This window comes from Artibeus jamaicensis, unplaced genomic scaffold, assembly GCF_021234435.1.
Source record: "Artibeus jamaicensis isolate MK-2021 breed Jamaican fruit bat unplaced genomic scaffold, CSHL_Jam_final scaffold_612, whole genome shotgun sequence".
Lineage (NCBI taxonomy): Eukaryota > Metazoa > Chordata > Mammalia > Chiroptera > Phyllostomidae > Artibeus > Artibeus jamaicensis.
In genome coordinates, this window is record NW_026522049.1 from 8,818,519 (window position 1) to 8,837,101 (window position 18,583).

An 18,583-nucleotide genomic window follows, 5' to 3' on the forward strand; every position below is an offset into this window, starting at 1 on the left:
AATTCAATTCTCAGCATCGAATGCCATATTGGAGATGGCACAGGTGCGTTTTTTTTCATCCTAGTATTGCTCTTCACCAGCTTACTGATTCACAAATGAGAGACTTGGGCACTTCTGCAGGGAGGATAAAACTTTCAGAGCTTATAAAGCAGCTCTTAGATCAAGAGATGATTGCACTTCCCAGAACTTTTTTTCCCCCCTCTCTCTAGCTCTTCCCTGGTAACTATTCTGATTATGCATTCCAATAAAGGGAGAGAATAAAAGAATTCCCGGACACATTTAACTGCCGTGAGGAATAAGAATATGAGCAGCAAGTGTGATATGTAAAGTGGCTGTTCCCGGGCCACACGTGTGAAAGTATATACGGTCGCGCTCTGCTAAGCCTTTGTACTGCGCTTCAAAGTCAATGCCGGGCTCAAAGTCCTGTGGGAGTGGCGGCTTCCTCCTTTTGACTGAGACTTGAGTGTGAAAGGACTTTGATAGCCGAGTTGGTGTTGAAAAATGTTGGTTCTGCTAATGTACTCTTCTGGATGGATTTTACATTGCCTAATCTGACATGCAGAATCGGAATGAAAAAGGCCAGTTGCATGAATATTAAAAGGGGAGGTTTGGTTCGGCTATGTTTTGAACGCCGCCAAGGGAACGTTGAAATTGCCTGCTCAGATGACACTGTGGAGATATACAGAGAGAGCTCACAGGTGCGGATCGCCTGCTTTTCTGCTGAGCGCTTTGTATGAATTACCTTTGGCAATCCATGGAGGCATCCTATGTAGCTGATGCTCTTATTGTACCCATTCAACAGATGAGAAAACTGACGCTGGGAAAACTTAAGTCTGGTGGGCTGCGTGCCATCCACCCTGGTAAATAATCTACTTTGATTTATGATGCAGTGTTGATAAAGAAGCAAAGACATTTGAACAAAGAGAAGTGACATGTCGCAGACGGGACAAGTGAATGGTAACCTGACACAGGGTCCAAGACCCCAGTGGACTGGGAGCCATGTCTGAGTTGCTTTTCTATCATTTGATAGTATCAGCCACAGTTGCATCTACCCTGTTGGGAGAAAACGCTAACGAAAAAAGATGGTTGGAAAAAATTTTAAATGTCATTGTAAATTCAGGGCAATGACATTGGCATAATTCTCAACATTTACAGTTTTGTTGCTGAGTGGCCAGTAGGAGCAAGTGATAATAGTGATAATGATTTTAAACTAGCCTCGTTTGCCCAGGTTGGTTGGAGCGTCGTTCTGTGCATTAACAGGCTGCAAGTTTGATTCCGCATCTGGGCACCTACCCGGGTTGAGGGTTTGATCCCTGCTTGGGGCACAGAGCGGAGGCAGCCAATTGGTGTTTTTCTGTCACGAATGTCTCTCTCTCTCAAAAACCGATAAACTTATCTTTGAGGGAGGTATTAAAAAATAAGAAAATAAAACCAGCACAGTTTCACGTATACAATCCAATCCCAAAACTGTTGCATATATTTTGTGTTATTTCCTTGGCAAGACCCCAGTAATTATATTTTAAGGAGTATTTGTAAACTTTAGTAATTACCTAAACAAAGACCAGGAAAAGACACGTGAGCTGTATTATGATGGAAAAGCAGGTGCGCCATTGAAATAAGACAACTATTTGCCAAGTGTCTTAACATCCTTAGAAGAATTCTCTACGCAGAGACTCTGCCTCAGCCCTGAGCAATACCGTAGTTCCTCTGTTTTGCACAATTTTCCTAAACAAAATTGAATTCCCGGAAGGGTCTGTGTCCCCTGTGATGCACTGCAGTGGAAGGCAGCATATAAAAAATATATAAAAGAAAGAAAAGGAAAGCTTCATTTATTTTTCTCTTCCATTTTGACTCAAAAAAATAAATAAGGCTGACTCTGGAACAGCTGGGAAGAACTGGTTAGCTCTGCATCTGTCTTGTCTGGGGATTTGAGACAACATTTTGGATTGACAGAAATTCCCCGAAGCGCGGGGACTTCAATTTCACCAGTGTCCTAACATTTCTGCTTCATCGTTTTTGTCCGCCATCTTTGTAGTGTTCGCTATTGCTGTATTTGTATTGATTTCATTTTTCAAGATTGAAGTCTAGGCCCAGCCTGGGTGGCTCCGTTGGTTACAAGCATCACCCCACACACCAAGCTCGTGGGTTTGATCCCCACTCAGGGCATTATACAGACAGCAAACTGTGAATGCAGAAAAAAGTGGAACGACAAATTGATGTCTCTCTCTTTCTCTCTCTCTCCCCCCTCTAAAATCAATACATAAAAAACATTTTAAAAATTGAAGTCTAGTTAGCATATGACATCATATAACTTTTAGGTGGACAGTGCAGTGATTGGGCATTTATACACCTTATAATGTGAACACCACATTCACTGTCGTGCATATTCATATTCGTCTGCCTTCCTACAAATTCACTGCAGTATGATTGGCTATGTTCCCCTTCGCCTGCCTCACCCATCTTCCAGCCCCTCCCCTCCAGCCACCAGTTTCCAACAGCTCTTCTACAAAGACCTTATCATGTGCCAGCCCTGTGTGAGGTGCTGAAGGTGGCATGATGGAGAAGAGAAGGTACAGGAGGGACACGTAGGTCAATGGCACTGAAGTGGGACCCGCGAGAAAGGTTACACAATAAAATAGCACCGTCAGCAGACCACAGGGGGCGTTTGGGAATTTAGACCCAAGCAAGCCATCCAACATGTTGGGGATGATATGTCACATGAAGAGAACCTATGTTGAATGCTGGATTTGGGTTTCTTCTCCCAAGGCCTCACGGACAAATGTCTTTCGCACCATGTATTTGGGGTGCCATTCACAGCGTGTAGGACAAGCTGGCCCTGGTAGTGACATGGCCCTAACACTAGGCTGGAAGGGAGCAGGCCACCGTCCTTCCTCCCCTCGTGACTGTGGCCTGGCCACAAAAAGACTGGGTAGTATGTGCCAGAAAAGGCCAGAACTCTTTAACGTCTCCCACGATTTTAATAGCCTTTTTGGGGCCAGAGGAAGGGCAGATCCAGTTCCAAACTGTTCGCCATCTTTTGCATCAATGGTTACGCGCTAAAAATGGGATGAACCCAAAATTCAGCCCCGGTCACATGGTGATTGTTGAAATTCTATTTCACAAATGCTGCTGCTGGAAATCAGAATACTTGGGGGTGGGCGGTGGGGGAAAGCGCCCATCCCAGAGAACTCTGATATTAATTAAATTTTGGGTTAAAAGGACACATTAGGAAAATAAACCATCAGGAAATTATAGAATTGTGGCCTTGACGGACACCATTAAGTTTTACGCAGCGTATATCTGCGAAGCCATTGCTCCGAGCAAAACCAGAAGTCTTTGAGACGCATTTAAAAGACAACTCGGTCTGAGTCGGCTTCTGTCTCTTTTCCCGGATTGATACATGTGGCCTCTTCCATTTAAAAGGAAAAGTCCTCAGACAATCCTAATCACATTGTCAGTCAGGCAGTCATCTCCTGAAAGCAGCTCCTTCACCTTTAAGGATGCACGTACAATAGTGATATGTAAGCAGCTCAAAGACTCAATACCCCTTTTTTCTGCAAAGCAAGGCTGGGTGAGGGAAAAATCAATATGTTGGAAGTAAAGGTCAGCCGAGGAAAAGCGACATGAAACAGCACTAAGAGAACAATATCCTTCATGAGGAGTGTTTGAAGTTCCCTTTCCCCCTGTGCTCCCTTTGGCTGCAAATCTATTTTATTCAACAAGAGAAGGCTGCATTCTTCAGGAAAAAGTCATATTTTAAATATTTATCTATTCGACAGCATCCTTATTGCATATTATCTCGGTCCCATTGACTAATACTCAAACAGAATAGTGGATGCTTGAAAGTCCACACCGCGTGTGAATTGGAGTTGCCAGATTTTTTTTTCCTTTCTCACGAGCCATGGGATTCGAACACACACACACACATTTGCCTACCTTTTTGAACGGTTCTCCATTTACTTTTTCAAGTGGGCCAGATGTACTACTATAGTCCTTAAAAGGGTCAGGACCATCTTCTTATTTCTCCACTCTCTACACTTATTGCTCGGGGATAGCTTTTAAGTAGCCCATGAACCCTTTTTACTCTCGCAATACATTTACCCACAATTAACAATCAAGCCATCCTCCCTTCATTCAGGCCGCCATTCTCCCCGGCCTCATTTTCCCTGTCTCTTTCTTGATCCACCATTGTGCGGAGAGCTGTTTGTACCAACTCACTGTGCCCCCCTCACCAGCCACACAAGGAATGGGTGTGGGGGGGGGCGGAGAAAGCGCCCGCCATTCAGATGTTGAATAGCAAATTGCTCTTGAGTGTCCTTGCTTTCCCCCGGCTCCCCCCCTCGCGCCCACCCCTTCCACTGGAAGGACAAGGGGGGGGCGCCGAAAGCAACCGTACATTTTGTTCAGTGCTCTTGAAAACAAGCGTTTCACACCTGAAGCCTTTCAGAGCATCTCAGAAGGACCCCTTCAAACCACTTAATTGCCAATTGCTTTGGAGCTTCTCATGAAAGTCCATTGTGTCGGCCAGCTCCATGGCGGTGACGAAGTATGCGAAAATGAGAGTCCTCTTCTTCCACGGCCAAGGTGGTATTAAATATCCCCGGATCACTGGTTTGCTTGTTGTTAACAGGCCGTGATTGGCTCCCGTTGGAGGTACACGCCGAGAAACCTTCTAGGGTTATTTGAAAATGAAAGATGCAATTTTCCTTGTGTTCTTTGTCAGGGGGAAAAAAAGATCAAAATAAAGAATTGCCAGAGATTTCCAAGGAAGGGATCTTCACTCACATTTGCTGTGCAGGGGCCTGGGGAGAGACCTGGGCCGGATGAGGAGCCAGCATTGAGCAGGCTTCTGCGTTTTGTTTCTGGTTTTCATTAGGGTGAAAAAAAATTCAAGGGTGTGCACATTCTCCAAGTTAAGAGGCACTAGCCTTGAAGTTCAAATCGACACACAATAAGATGCTGCACAAGAAAAGAAGGCTCACCTTGAAGGCGATGAAACTGAATTTGATTTTCAAATGACTTGGCTCAAACCTACGCCCAGTTTTCACGCCAATTGACAACAATGCCATCAATTCGATGAAGGACCACACTTGGTAAGCATTGGAGTCACGAATAAAATATTCTTGGTGAAATGTATGTCTTCTCATTATGAGGGGAATGGGCTGTCCAGGTGAGGGAGACATATGAATAAAACACAGTCTAGTCAGAGGGCCGCCAAGCATGGGGTCCAGATGTCAGGGTAGTTCAAGGTCCCTTCTTTTTAGGGGACATGCTGGGTGCTTGGGCCCCCACAGTTTGTTCCCCAGCACTTTGTAAAGTGCAGATCTGGTATGGGTGGAGTCTGGGTCACATGGCGCATGTCTTCCAGTCTCCAGGATGCTGTGTATTGCCCAAAACACATCCCCGTGGCTCTGATTCAAACGTTTTTGAGTGCAGCTGATGTTTTAGAACTGGGAATCCTGCTGGAATTCAGTGCTTTCTAAGAGGAGGAGGAAGAAACCTGTCTTTTCCCACATGTGTCTAATGAAACACGCATCAGAGCCGGCTTCTATTTTGAGCCAGAACACTGTTCGGCGCGAGGCATTGGAATGGTAGCTTTCCTCACCACTTGCAAACTTCCTTTTATCCGTCAATGGTCAGATAGACTCTGGTTGGGAGTCTGCATTTTACGTTCTAGGAGGAAAACACTGAGATAAACTACGTAGGTGCCTTTAATGTTCAAGTAGATGGTATTTAATTTAGGACCGCCGGCACATCTGTCTCTCCTGACAGACCGTGACCTTGGAAGACAGGACACCGTCTCATTTGTAAGCCAACTAGGGCACGTCTGTCCCAACGGTTGCCACTCAATAGGTGTTGGTCACATGGGCGTCTTTTGAATGAATGTTCTTTGGGGATGAAAACCATTTCATCAATGTCTGAGTCTCCGGGTCCAACTCATTGGGAAAGGAGGCCATGAAGCAGGGAGATAATACACAGGTGGTCATTTCAGAGGTGCGCTCAGTATATGAGCCTCCTCCTGGACACTGCAGAGGGACCAGAATTGCCCAGTGGACAACTGTAGGCTTTTCAAATGCCTGTTCTTCCCTCTGTCTTCACTTGGTGCCACATCTTCTGACTTTCTGGCATTTTTTTAAAAGAAGCTAACACTTTCTCTTAAGGATTTCCTTAAAAAATATATAATTGCTTTAGTAACAAAACACCTTTTATTCTTGCCCAAATAATCCATTTCCCACAGGAAGAGTCTTCCCTTCTCTTAGCCAACACATTCAATAAGGCACTTTTTCTCCGCTGTCTCTTAACACAAGGGTGCCGGCCAGCTTTGCCTCTTACCTGGCCACATTTATTGATGCAAACAGTGGCAGATTTCATCAAAGCTTTGTCCATACCTCCTGGTGACCGATTTGTCATCTCGCGTTCTTCGGGGCTCCTCTGGTCATTTCCAAAAGTGGGCAAAGAAAGGAGTTTTCTTTTTCTTGAAAGGACAACTCTCCATCGGCAGACCAGAGCACACGCCTTTGGGGATGTTTAAACCAGGAAGTTTAAATCTGTCCTAAATTGTTTGAGTCTCTTTCTGCAGCCCAAGGAAACTGGCTGGAATATGTCTAAGTTTTGACAAGCGTTCACGCATGATGCTGGCATTGAGCAATAGTTAGAATTTTAGCTATTGGAAGGAAGCGGCCCTGATATTCCTTCCGAGTCCAGCACTCTTCACGTGTTACATCACTTAGCACTCACCTCTGTGGGCTCCTGGATTTATTATTAATGATCACGCCGGCAGGAAGCTGTAATGGCCCCAGATTTTACAGAGGAGGAAACTCAAGCCGTCGTGTTTTCCAAGCTAGAGAAAAGCCATCTTTCTTCCCACTCCTTCGAGCAAAACTCCTGCCCTCCACTCCTAGGAGCCCCAGGGAACTGTGGGTGATAGACACCTGTGCGCCAATGTCAAGTGCAACAGGCTGATAGCTCCATATAAGTGGTACTTGAACTGAGACGGGCCAGATGGGTAAGTCCACATCTCACCAAATAAACCCACCAGAGAGTTTCCCAAAAGGACCCAAACACTGATCTGCCTGAGACTCAAAGAAAAACACTGGGCTGGCGTGGGGGATGGGAGCGCAGAGTGGAGGCACTGACTGTACACTCTGTTCACCTGGTAGGTAGTGAAGTGTGTATTGGCATTGAACTTCCACCTGTGGCCTTGGCTTGCAATTTAAATATTGAGAGGCTAGAAGCTCCTTTTCTTTATTTTCAGATCATCTTTATTATAATGATCATAGCGACAATGATAACAACCATTCACCACTTTAAATGCACTGATATTTTATATGAATGAATTCCTTTATTTCTCCCCCGGACCTTATTACTGGATGATATTATTAGATCTCCTACTGGGTGGGAAAACTGAGGCTCAGGAATGTCAAATGACTCCTTAGAGAGAGCAAACAGCGGAGTGGACAGGTAAACAAAGGCCCACAACTGTCCTATACTGAGCCTGTGCCCTGTACCATTATCCTGCATCGTATATTCTATGTAGGGTTCCCCAAATGAACTCATCCCCACCCATGGCTGCAGCTCTGCCCAAAGCATACTGATGAAGTGACACCCGTGTCATCGCTCAGGGACAAACATATTATTCATACACATGAGTACAAGTGTCAGTTGTGCCCAAAGCTGAACTTGCAACCTGCTCCCCAACCCTCCTTCATTATTTTGTCTCCTGCTAAATGGCATCTTCCACCTAATGGCTCAAGCGTGAAGCCCAGAAATGATTCCAGTCTCATCCTCCCACTCAGTCGGAGAGATCCCTGACTGCACTGTTGAGTCTTTCTCTTTATTTTTTTCATACATCTGTCTCTCTCTTTCCTTCTTTTTTTTTTTTTAAGATTCAGTTTATTTATTTTTTAGGCAGAGGGGAAGGGAACAAGAAAGAGGAGAGAAACATCAATGTGTGGTCTCCTCTTGAGCACCCCCTACTGGGGACCTGGCCCACAACCCAGACATGTGCTGTGACTGGGAATTGAACTGGCGACCCTCTGCTTCACAGTCTGGCACTCAGTTCACTGAGCCACACCAGCCAGGGCTCTCCCCCTCCTTCTCATTGCCCACACCTTAAGCCACAGCTTCTCCTTAGTCACTGTCATTACCTTCTACAGCCCTCCTCCCTCCAGCCTGGGTATATCAAACTCCATTGTCTGCTCTGGAACCTGAGTGATTTGACTAAAGGTGGTTCTGACTACAGTCTTCAATGATGAGATCTAACCACTGGCTTCCAGTGTCAAGGCCATTCATGATCTAGGTCTTCTTCACTGGAGTGATCGCCTTCCCGCTTTCCTCCCATGCTGGATGACACCCAGGCATAGCCAGCACCCACACAGGTACTCGGCCCACAGCTGATGATCATTAAATGCTTGCTGAATCAGTGAGTATGTGCTGAGCCAAAAACTTCTATCGAGAATGGTTAAAAATTAATCTTTAAGGTCTATAATGCAAATCAATGAGCTAACTTTGGTTTTTTGGGCCACAGGGAAAATAATTACCAGCCTATCATTGTTTGCATGTCATCCCAAAATTGTTTGCAAGTCAGCAATTACAATATTTACTGCAAATCTTCATACCATGCCTCATGGGTCCCTGAGCTTGTCCCCTCTAACGCAAAGGGGTGATCACTTCTGGGACACGACGTTAAATTCATTTGACGACACATCCCTGACTTTAAAGTGAATCGTCTTTCTTTTGATTTAAGCGAAAGCCAGGTCATTTCTGTTGTGGTGGTTTGTTTGAAGCAGTTGCACGCTGTCCCTGCTCTGCAGATAGAAAGTCAAGGTTGCTGGTTCCCAGGCAGGGTTTGGCAGTGAGCATGGAGAATGGCTTTGGCAGACTTAGTTTAATTGACTTGAACTTGAGCACTGGCCTCCCTCACAGAGAAATTCCCAGCCCTATTCTTAATGGGCCTCAGAGATCTCATAGTAAAAGGATTTGCTGATGAGAAACATCTGTCTGAGGACCTAGTGAAGAGTCCACCGAAAGTTCTATTTCCCAGGCTGTATGTATCCTCATATGGAATTCCCCCTACTAATCTTCATCATGGGGAAACCCCTCAAAACTTGCCCACCAGTTATCAGCTCGAACTTTCCCCAAACCTCCTCTCCCTAGCAGGGCCGATGACTCTGAATTCTTGTTGGAAAGAACAGAGAAGCTATGAGAATAATTGAATTAATCCTAACACCATCACTGCCCTACGACCCAAAGGTTTGGGAAGCTTTGGATGTTTTTAGAAGTGAATAGAAAATGCTTTATTCTTTACAAGAAGAAGCATTATTCTTTACAAAGTGGTTTAAATGCATATAAACTATACTTCAAGAAACATGAATGCACATGTTTGATAACATTAGAATTTTTCTGATTGGTATAGACAAGGGATTTTTGAATGAGAGAAACTCAGCTCACTATTCTCCCAGAAGCATATCCAGTCCAAGGCAAGACCGTACATAGTGGCGTTCAAGACCACCGACAAGGCCGACCAGTGTAAAGCCGGGCAGTGAAGGGCAGAAAGAGACACCAAAAAATCCCCGATGAAGGTTTGATTCAAACGTCCAATTGACATTTGGGACCCACGTTTCCGCACTTGAACGCAGGATGTCGATTTCACAAGGAATGAAGAATGAGGAAGTATTCATGGAGAAAGGAACATTATGCAGTTGACGGGGGGGGGGGTGGCGTTCTATTTCTGATGCCTGCTGAAGAGGCCCCCGTTATGCTCCATCGGCAGAAGCAGGAGGCGCTTCACTGGGGTGGCATTTCCCCCACCCCTGGTAGGAAAGATCTCATTTGAATGTGCGCTGAGACATGTGGTGTTTATGGGGAAAGTTGTGCGTGGGTGGGTGTGCACTGAACTACTCAGGAGGGATGGGAAGTATGATTCAGACTTCACAAGGCTCTCCTCTTTTGGCATACCAGGAAACCGAAACAGTCAACGGGCTGAATCTACTCCGCAGATAAGCCCAGAAAAGCAACAAGGTCTTCGCACGTCGCAAAAGGAAGGTAAACCGTTGCCATAAATTATTTAAGAAATGCTTTTCCATCTCCCGAGCAGATGATCTAGTTCCTGTTCAAAACGGACAGTCTCCTTTTAATAACCGAACGAAGCCTATCATGATCACAGACAAGTGAAAAGTAATCTGGAAGTTTGCCACTGGGTAGCTCTTCTGTCTTGAAGGTCAAGGACAGTGGTGCCGTTTTTGATAAGTCATACCATACAGGTACTGCACACTAGCCAATGAACAACATTCCAAAAGCTAGATCTTATCATTGAAACTTGATTAGCCATAAGTACACGCATGTATGAAAATAGACATTTTCAGAACTATATCCTAACCGTTTCTATAAACGCAGTTCTGGTTGTGATGAAACTTGGAAAAATGAGAGATGCTACTTACTAATGAATCAGAGTCCAAACTCAGAGCCTTCTCTGGAGGCCGATTTAATGACTTTCCCGGGCCTCTGAATGCTGACCTGCTGCACTTAGATGGGCGAGTTGACAAGACAAAGGGAAGAAGGGAGACAGAACCTAGCCCTGGTTTTGCTGGTTGGCATGGTGAGAATTGCTCCCACGCCTTGAGTTTAGAATAGAAATCCCCAGGGTAAAATGTAGGCACGCAAAAACTCGGAACCCCTTGATGAGGGTTGCTTCAAGCGTTCTGGCACCTACTAGTACTTTCTTTCCCAGTCCAAGGATCTGGATAATTATCTTAGTTCATGGTGGGTGGTATCTCATTGCCAAATTAGTCTCTTAGGAGTAGAACTCCATCAGACTTTTGCAGTTCGTGGTCTGAAATTTCTGGCCTAATTGATTTTGATTTGTAATACTTCTTTGTTTTATATAGAAACCGTTGTTCTTGTCACTGAGGGACCACTGTAAGCCTTGAATGTTCTCCCACGGAAACCGACATCTTGCTTTCCCGAGAGGTCGCTTCTCCAGTAGAGGGGGCAAGTCTGTTTTACTGGCTTCTGTGGGTCCTCTAAGATCTGGTGGGGACTCAGAAAGGGTTCGTGGAACTGAATCCTGTAGGGTGGGGCTTCCACGTGGCAAGCTGTCTGCTCTGATGAAAGAAAAAGTGGAAATGATGACCTGGCCACCTTGTTCAAGTTCTGCCTTCACTGCTTGTCAGCATTGCAATCATGAGCGAATCATGGCACCAACCTATCCAAGCTTCCCCCCTTTTCACCTGTAAAATGAGCAGCTCCTGATACTGAAGATACTCACAGAGTTACAATGTTCAAGAGAGAGTATCCACATGTAAAAACAAGTGTCCCTTATAAACATACAGTACGATAGAAATCTGAAGTCAAGTTAGGATGATATTATATAGTGGGAGAGTAGTGACTCTCAGTTTTCCACCTGATTCCCCGATTAGGGCTGCCATTGCTTCAGAGACCCTGCCCGAAGATGCTGGCTTTGGGATTGCAAGTTTCCTGTGGGGCATGAAGATTCTAAGCCCAAGAAGATTACCGATCACTATCATTCAGACCAGTGTTGGCGGCCATTGTCTCTTCAGGAATTCAGGAATTGATTTAGGGAGAGAGAGAGTCCATTTAGGCCAGGTCTTGAAGGACAAGTAAGATTTCTCCAGGAGGGGCAGGAAGGGGAAGTGGTCTTGGAAGACACAGGAACAAAGGTCCAGAGGTCGACAATGACGGGGCTCATCCGTAATTTTCTAAACAACTGGACTCAGAGGATAGATGTAGTCAAGTGATTCGGTCTCAGATTTAACTGAGTTTTATTGACAATCTCTCCTTAGTAAGCACCGGCCTGGGGATTTCACGTATATCACCTCATTTAACCCCCCAACAAGATGGTATGATAGTTGTCAATACGCCTTTTAAAAAAAAGATTTTATTTACTTATTTTTAGAGAGAGAAGGAGAAACATGAACATGGGAGAGAAACATGAATCGGTTGCCTTTCATACACTCCCCGACTGGGGATTGAACACGCAACTGAGAAATGTGCTCTGACCGGGAGTCGAACCGGTGATCTTTGGCCTTGTGGGATGCTGCCCAACCAACTGAGCCACACCAGTCATGACCATGATTATGCCTCTTTTACAGATGATGTGTGGGTACACATGCAGCTGACCACAGGACCACACAGATCAAGCAGAAGACTGCAGTACATTGTTTGAAACAAAATACACATCTGAGTCCACATTGAGCCTAATTCTCAAGTTTTGCTTCATGGAAATGGATGTTCAGAGAGAGCTAGGGACTTACCCAGTGGACACAGAGTGGCTCTCCAATACACTGGGATTCAAATGTGGGTTTTCTGAATCCGAGTCTGGTGACTTTTCTACTGCGTGGTCTTCCTGTTAGAGAAATTGGAAGAGAAACCTGGAATGATAAGTATGGCGAAATTACAAATACTCTTCAAGATGAGGATTTAGACGGTATTCAGAGACTAGCTGAGACCTTAGAGCGGGATGGCGGAAGCCTGAGCTTAGCGGGTGGGGTCAGTGAGAATTTCCGGCACGTGGTTAAGACAGTGATTGGGAAGGAGCAAGGCAGTGTCAGAATGACCCCAAACAGTAATGGGATGTGGAAAATGGCTACGGGCAGAGCCAAGGAGAGAAATCAATGAAAGATGATAGATTCCTGGACTACTGGGCCCTTTCTTCAACTACCCTCCCTATCCTACTGAACAAAATGATGCAGAGGGTAGTGAAAACCATGTGAATGGTTCGAGAGAAGAAAATGAAAATCCCATGACGGAACCCCGAGATGCCTATTCAACACAATTCATCTATGAAGAGCCCACTTCGGGGCTGGAGACCACTGTGGATTCTGAACTCTATCAGCCATGAAGATGGGGAGGGGCTCCGATTTTCAATACCAAAAAGTATATGATCAGTCCCAGTGAGGCAAACATCTGAGTTTGGTAAGTGAGCGGGGGCTTGTGTGAAGAATTGAGCCAGATGAGTTTGAATGAGACACTATTTTTGTGATCCGATGGATCTGTCTGTCACGGTGCGTTTTTTTTTGTTGTTGTTTTTCTTTTTGGAATTGCTTATCTGCCAATACTCTGATTATGCAGTTGCCCTTATAACCAAAAATAGATTTTTTTTTTCCTGCAAAGAACTTCACAAATGCTGCTTTGAATTTGACACTGGTGATTCTGATGGAGGGACACGCACCAAGTGTTCACAGTGTGTCTGATTTGCCTAATTTAAGCATTATGAATCTCAGTGATAAGAGGAGAAACTGGCAAACTTTAGCAAATTGTTGTTCATTTTGAAACAAATTACTGAATGTAGAGGTAAGTTGAGAATATGAAGTGGCCAACCCTTTCTGTTAATTCCTAACAGTGTCCATTCAAACCCAATCTTAGGTCAAAATTGATAAAAATTGAAATGACCAGGGTAGCTTTTAGCTCAATTTGCAAAAACACAATCTCAGTGTTTATCAAACCCCTTAAAGCATGTTGGAAAGGAGACGGCTGCTTTCTTACCTAATGGGACCCTTTGTTATGAATGGTTCACATGGGCAGAGTGAAGGCGGTGTCCCATAAAACGCAAGTGTACCTGGTCTATTGCCTTCTTTGCAACTACTCGGAGCTGGATCGTGTTCTATGGGTCACAGGTGTCTCCTATTCCTTTCAATACCACAAAATCCAGAAACATAAAAAAATATTATGATGTAGGGCATTATAATCAGGGTTAAATACTCTGCAGATCACCACAGACACTTGCTGAATTGCTAACAAAGATTATGCTAACTTTATTTTTTCTTGAGTGGATATTACTTGGTGTTCTATTTCTAATATGAACCATTAATCCAAATATCCAAATATTTGTGCTCTTTATTTCTTTCCTCCTTCCCTTTTTTTCCCTCCTTCCTTCCCTCCCTTTCTCCCTTCCTTCCTTTTTTTTTTTCAGGACACTGCATTTTCTGCTCAGTGAAACCCTTTGACCTAAACAAACTGTAATCAAAGTCATAGTCCTGCCATCCAGTATCACAGACGTAAAAGAGATCGAAACTGGCGTGTGATACTATTGCTTTCTTCATTTCATAACCGCAAGGCAATGCACTGATCACAGAGCGCATCTGTGTGCACAGGAGCCTCCTGTCCAGGTGGCAGGCCCAGTGGGTCCCAGATCCCCCACTTTCCAGGTGGGTGACCATTTTCCATCAGCCCATCTTTCCTACTCTGTGCTTTGATGGGCTCAGAGTTTCAGACAACACTTAAAGTTACAGTCATATTTTTTCACCAGAGTTAAGTCAGATAAACTTGAAAATTCAACTTAATGTCTATCTAGGGTCTTACTCCAATTTAGGGAAAAAGGGGCTTTTTTTTTTGGAGTGCTAATAATCTGTACAAGCCTTGCACTAAGAATCACATTTATATTTTTTCCTACAAGGAGTAGTGCAAATATATTAGATGGTCCCCAAATCATTTTTATCAGAGTAGAAAACACAATTTTGGGTGTGATTTGAATATGATACATTTGGGAGAATGATCTCTCTGTGACCACTTAGTTCCTATCTTTTATGTTTTATGTTTTTATTTTTTTTTGCCTGGAATCCTGCACAAGGGTGGGTCATTTTCTTGCTGCAATGCTTCATTTCACATTTTTCCCTTTCTTTAAAGCTTGTCTGTTGCTATTTGCTATTGCTCAACCCTCTGGTCAGCAACGATTCCCGAGGGTGGACCAGAGTTTCCGAAAGTTCTGAAGGAGAAAATTTCATCAGCAAAGTAATCATTTCTGCTGGGATGGAAAAAAAAAGGAGGCCAGTGTGAATGACAAAACAGCTGTGGACCACCAAAAAAGTCAACTGGAATTGGACGGGGATAGACCGGGAAAAGAAAGAAAGGGAAAATTGTTCCGAAGGCATAGATTTAAAGGGAAAATGAATCAGAAAAGATTTCTGAAGTGTTAGAATGCACTGCCTAATAACTTTAAATAGTCCATTGAGTCTTCCGGAATTTTTTTTTTGTTCTTCTTCAAGAATAATCTGCTTACATCGTTAAGACCCGAGCTAAGCTCAGTAACACAAATTACCAGATGTTGTAACCCCTAGTTTCTCCATCAAAAGACCAACCACCAAGCTTGTTGAAAGAGAGAGGTCATTGTCCCTCCCTAGCTATAAAACTATTTTTGCAACTCCTAACAAATGAAACGAGAATACCTTTCAGCTGTCCGAGGAACCTGCGGCCCACCCCTTCCAAGTGTCCCTGGTTTGCTTTGTGATTTTCTAATAACGCACTCATGTGTAAGCTAATAACATGAACAGAGGGAAAATGAAGAGACTGAAGGAAAAAAGAGGGAAAAAGCAGAATGAATTAGGGCAATTGAGGTCGCTCTGTTTCATTTTTGCTGGGAGGATTTGAGCCTTCGTTTATACCTTATCGCTTATTCCACAATTTACGATAAAATGAGATGTGACTCCATAGTTATTGTCCTGCTCTCGCCCATTGGACATGCATACATAGAATTCATTTCAGATTTAAACACTATCTTAATTATACACCGAATACAATGGACAACCTATTGGAATCTCTAAATTGCATTCTCAGAAATAGTTTCATTTTTATCACATTTCTACTTATGACATATTGGGTATAATAATGCTCAGGGAATAGTCCTTTTTTTTTTAATGCAGTACCTTAATTATGCCTAAGTATTTTCCATTCAACAGCTAATTGTTGGTTTTTTTTCTGACTTACAAGTTTGAGGAGTTTAACTGTATGTCGTGCCTCATAATATTTTTCATGAGGTTCTGCCTATTAATCAGGAAATCTTCATGTTTTTAAATCACCTATAAACGTGTTACACAATGACGATATTACATGCAACTTCCTATTTTTTTTAAAAGTAGTGTGACTGTTGTTTGTACTTAGAAACTTTTCCGACAAAAGCCACGCAGCAAATTGGAAAAATTGCGAGACATATTCACATTGTGTTTTAAATGAAGTGTACAGTTAATAAAATATCAAATGTAGTTTTTAAAGAAAACATATGTGTACATGAACCTAAAAAGTTTAGTCTTATGTTTATATTTATTTGCCATAAACAGAGAAAATTGCCGGAAAGAAAAGTTATGTACGTGACAAAACCTATAGTTTTAGAGTTAGTATAGTCCTTACAAGGGTAATGTGAGTTAATGTAACAATATAAGTCCTAATTGTCAGAATATGACATGATGTATTTTATTAAAACATTGATTAATATTAATATGACATTTTAAAATATAAACAATAATCAAGTTTAGAAAACTGGTATTAGAAATTATAGACAACATATGACTTTGTAATCAAGCATGTATTTTAATATGTGGCATTTACTAAAGACTTTCATAACTTAAAGTGACTTAAAGGTAATTTTGTACATCTACTAAGTGACCATTTCAGGGACGACATGTGCAAGCAAAAGAACTACCACTTTGATGGCTGTTTATTTAATGTGCTAAGTTTACCAAACAGGTTCATTTACTTACTGGATATTGCTATATTTCTGTATATTATTCAGAGTAAATGATACATATCTATAAAAACACACATAACTTTAGATTTCTGTTTTCTTCTTTGCAAAGTTCCCCATGCAGCTTGTAAAAAGTAGATCCGGCCAAGTGGTCGTTTAGAATAGAGCCTGGTGTGCCTCAAGTTTGCACGTCTAAATATAGCATCTGTCCCGCAAGATCTTCAGGCCACCGGGGCTGCCTCCTAATGTCACTTTACAAAGAAAAGTCGAGTCATTTCTCTCCCTGTCTCTCTCTTTTCCTTGCACGTTAAGCAGGGGCTGGCTGAACACACTCACGCGCATGCACGCACCTACGGATACAATTTTTAGGTATTTTTTCCCCATTTAAATGATTTGCTATCGCAGTTACTCCATCTTTTATCTCTCAAATAGTTTCAACCCTGTTAATGCAGGCATGTACTTTTTTCTTATCAGCCCCTCGGCAGCATTTGTGATTCATAGCAGCCATCACCGTGATAATAAACTCATTCACAATACTAACAAACGCGGGGGCTCCCAGTTATTTACGTGGCAAATTCACTGCAAGGCTGGGCTGTGGAACAGGGGAGAATCAAGATGGTGTTGATTGATAAATTGACAGGTTAATTTACAAGTGGATAATAGGAGTTAGACCCGGAGGGAGACAGGGGAGCATCTGAAGTCTAGCTTGGTTACACTGCCATCTGTCTGAAGTCCCGAAATCTGCAGGACGGCGGGCTGACGGGAATCACAGACATGCACATTCTTCATAACTTAAAGACAAAGACCACCATTGACTCCTGTCTGATGGGTTTCCAGCCTGTGATCTTCCCACAGCGGACCCTCAGCATGTCAAAAAACAATGCCACGTCCCAGGGCGGCTCATCGGCCCTGCTTCCAATGTGATTTAGAATAAGTTATTTTGCCTGTTGCAAAACGAAACAAACCAAATTGTTTTCCAGATGATATTTCACAAATATTAATAGTCCTTTGGTTGCTGATGGCCGAAATGTATTCTTTCAAGTTTCAGAGGCCTTCGGTATGTCTTTGTTCTGGGGGTGTATGTCATCGCCACCCCTCAAAATATTATTTTTCTTTAAAAAAAATCCTTGGTATTAAATGTGGCCGGTCTAGCTGTTTAGAAGCTATGATGAAACGAATTCTGTGAATCTCAGATTAAATATTCCCATCATCCCTTTGCTTCTAAGTTTTATCATTGTACATTTTTAACATATTTGAAATTTAAAAAAATTAGTTGACAGAGCACTTGTAAAAAATAAAGTATTAGTCCATTTGTTTAGTTTTTCTCTCGCAAGGAAACATTTCATTTCACATGTCGGCCATTGATGTTATGAATTCTGGAGGAAAAGACTTTAACAGCCCAGGGTTTTATTTTTAATCTTATAGTTCTGGTGTCACGGACATATTTCGTCGTGAGCTATCAGGATGGTGCCTCTTTACTGGTCCAAGGCCACTGTCGTTAGGAACCAAAGACAGCAACTGGGTGACTATTGCCACTTTGGTCTTTTGAAATGAGCTGGTCGTAGACTGTTAGCCCCCATGGCCGGGTGTCCCAGACGGAGGGCATTCGGTCCCCACTTGCAGCACTATTATCTTGGGGCTCCAATTCTTGGGTCCCGATCAGAGCCCTTTCTGTTCATATTCTAAGTGAACGCCCTTCTCAGATTCAAAAGTTCACCGAATGCTTATACAGTGTCCAGCCTTGGGAATTTTCAACAAATACTGGTAGTTTCACACATTTTAAAAGGAAATTCAGAAAGACACAATAGAACATGTCGGCTCAGTTTCTGTGACTCCTTTAAAAATGCCAACGCTAATATTATTTTTAACCAGATTGCCTCGTTAATCAAGCTACTAAAATGAACTATTAAAACTATGCCTTGAGTGGAAGAATACATGAAAGCCCATGGAAACTATCTGATCGAGAATGAATGCCAGAAAAATAAAAACAAATAACTTTGCATGCATGGAATTTTATGGGTCACAAGGTTAAAAATCTCCCCTTAAAGGGTAAATATCCTTTGAAAAGAAAATGCATTTTTGTGTGAATAGGAAGTTGAATGGCTTTTA

At 43.0% G+C, this 18,583-nt stretch overlaps 1 long non-coding RNA gene across 1 annotated transcript; it reads left to right on the forward strand.

Moving 5' to 3' along the window:
• Positions 1 to 9,928: 9,928 nt before the first annotated feature.
• On the forward strand, positions 9,929 to 17,675 carry LOC119049811 (uncharacterized). Its single transcript, XR_005082621.2, has 4 exons — positions 9,929 to 10,044; positions 10,887 to 12,933; positions 13,931 to 14,165; positions 14,644 to 17,675. It is a non-coding gene; the product is annotated as an uncharacterized LOC119049811 (long non-coding RNA).
• The last annotated feature ends 908 nt before the right edge of the window (positions 17,676 to 18,583 follow it).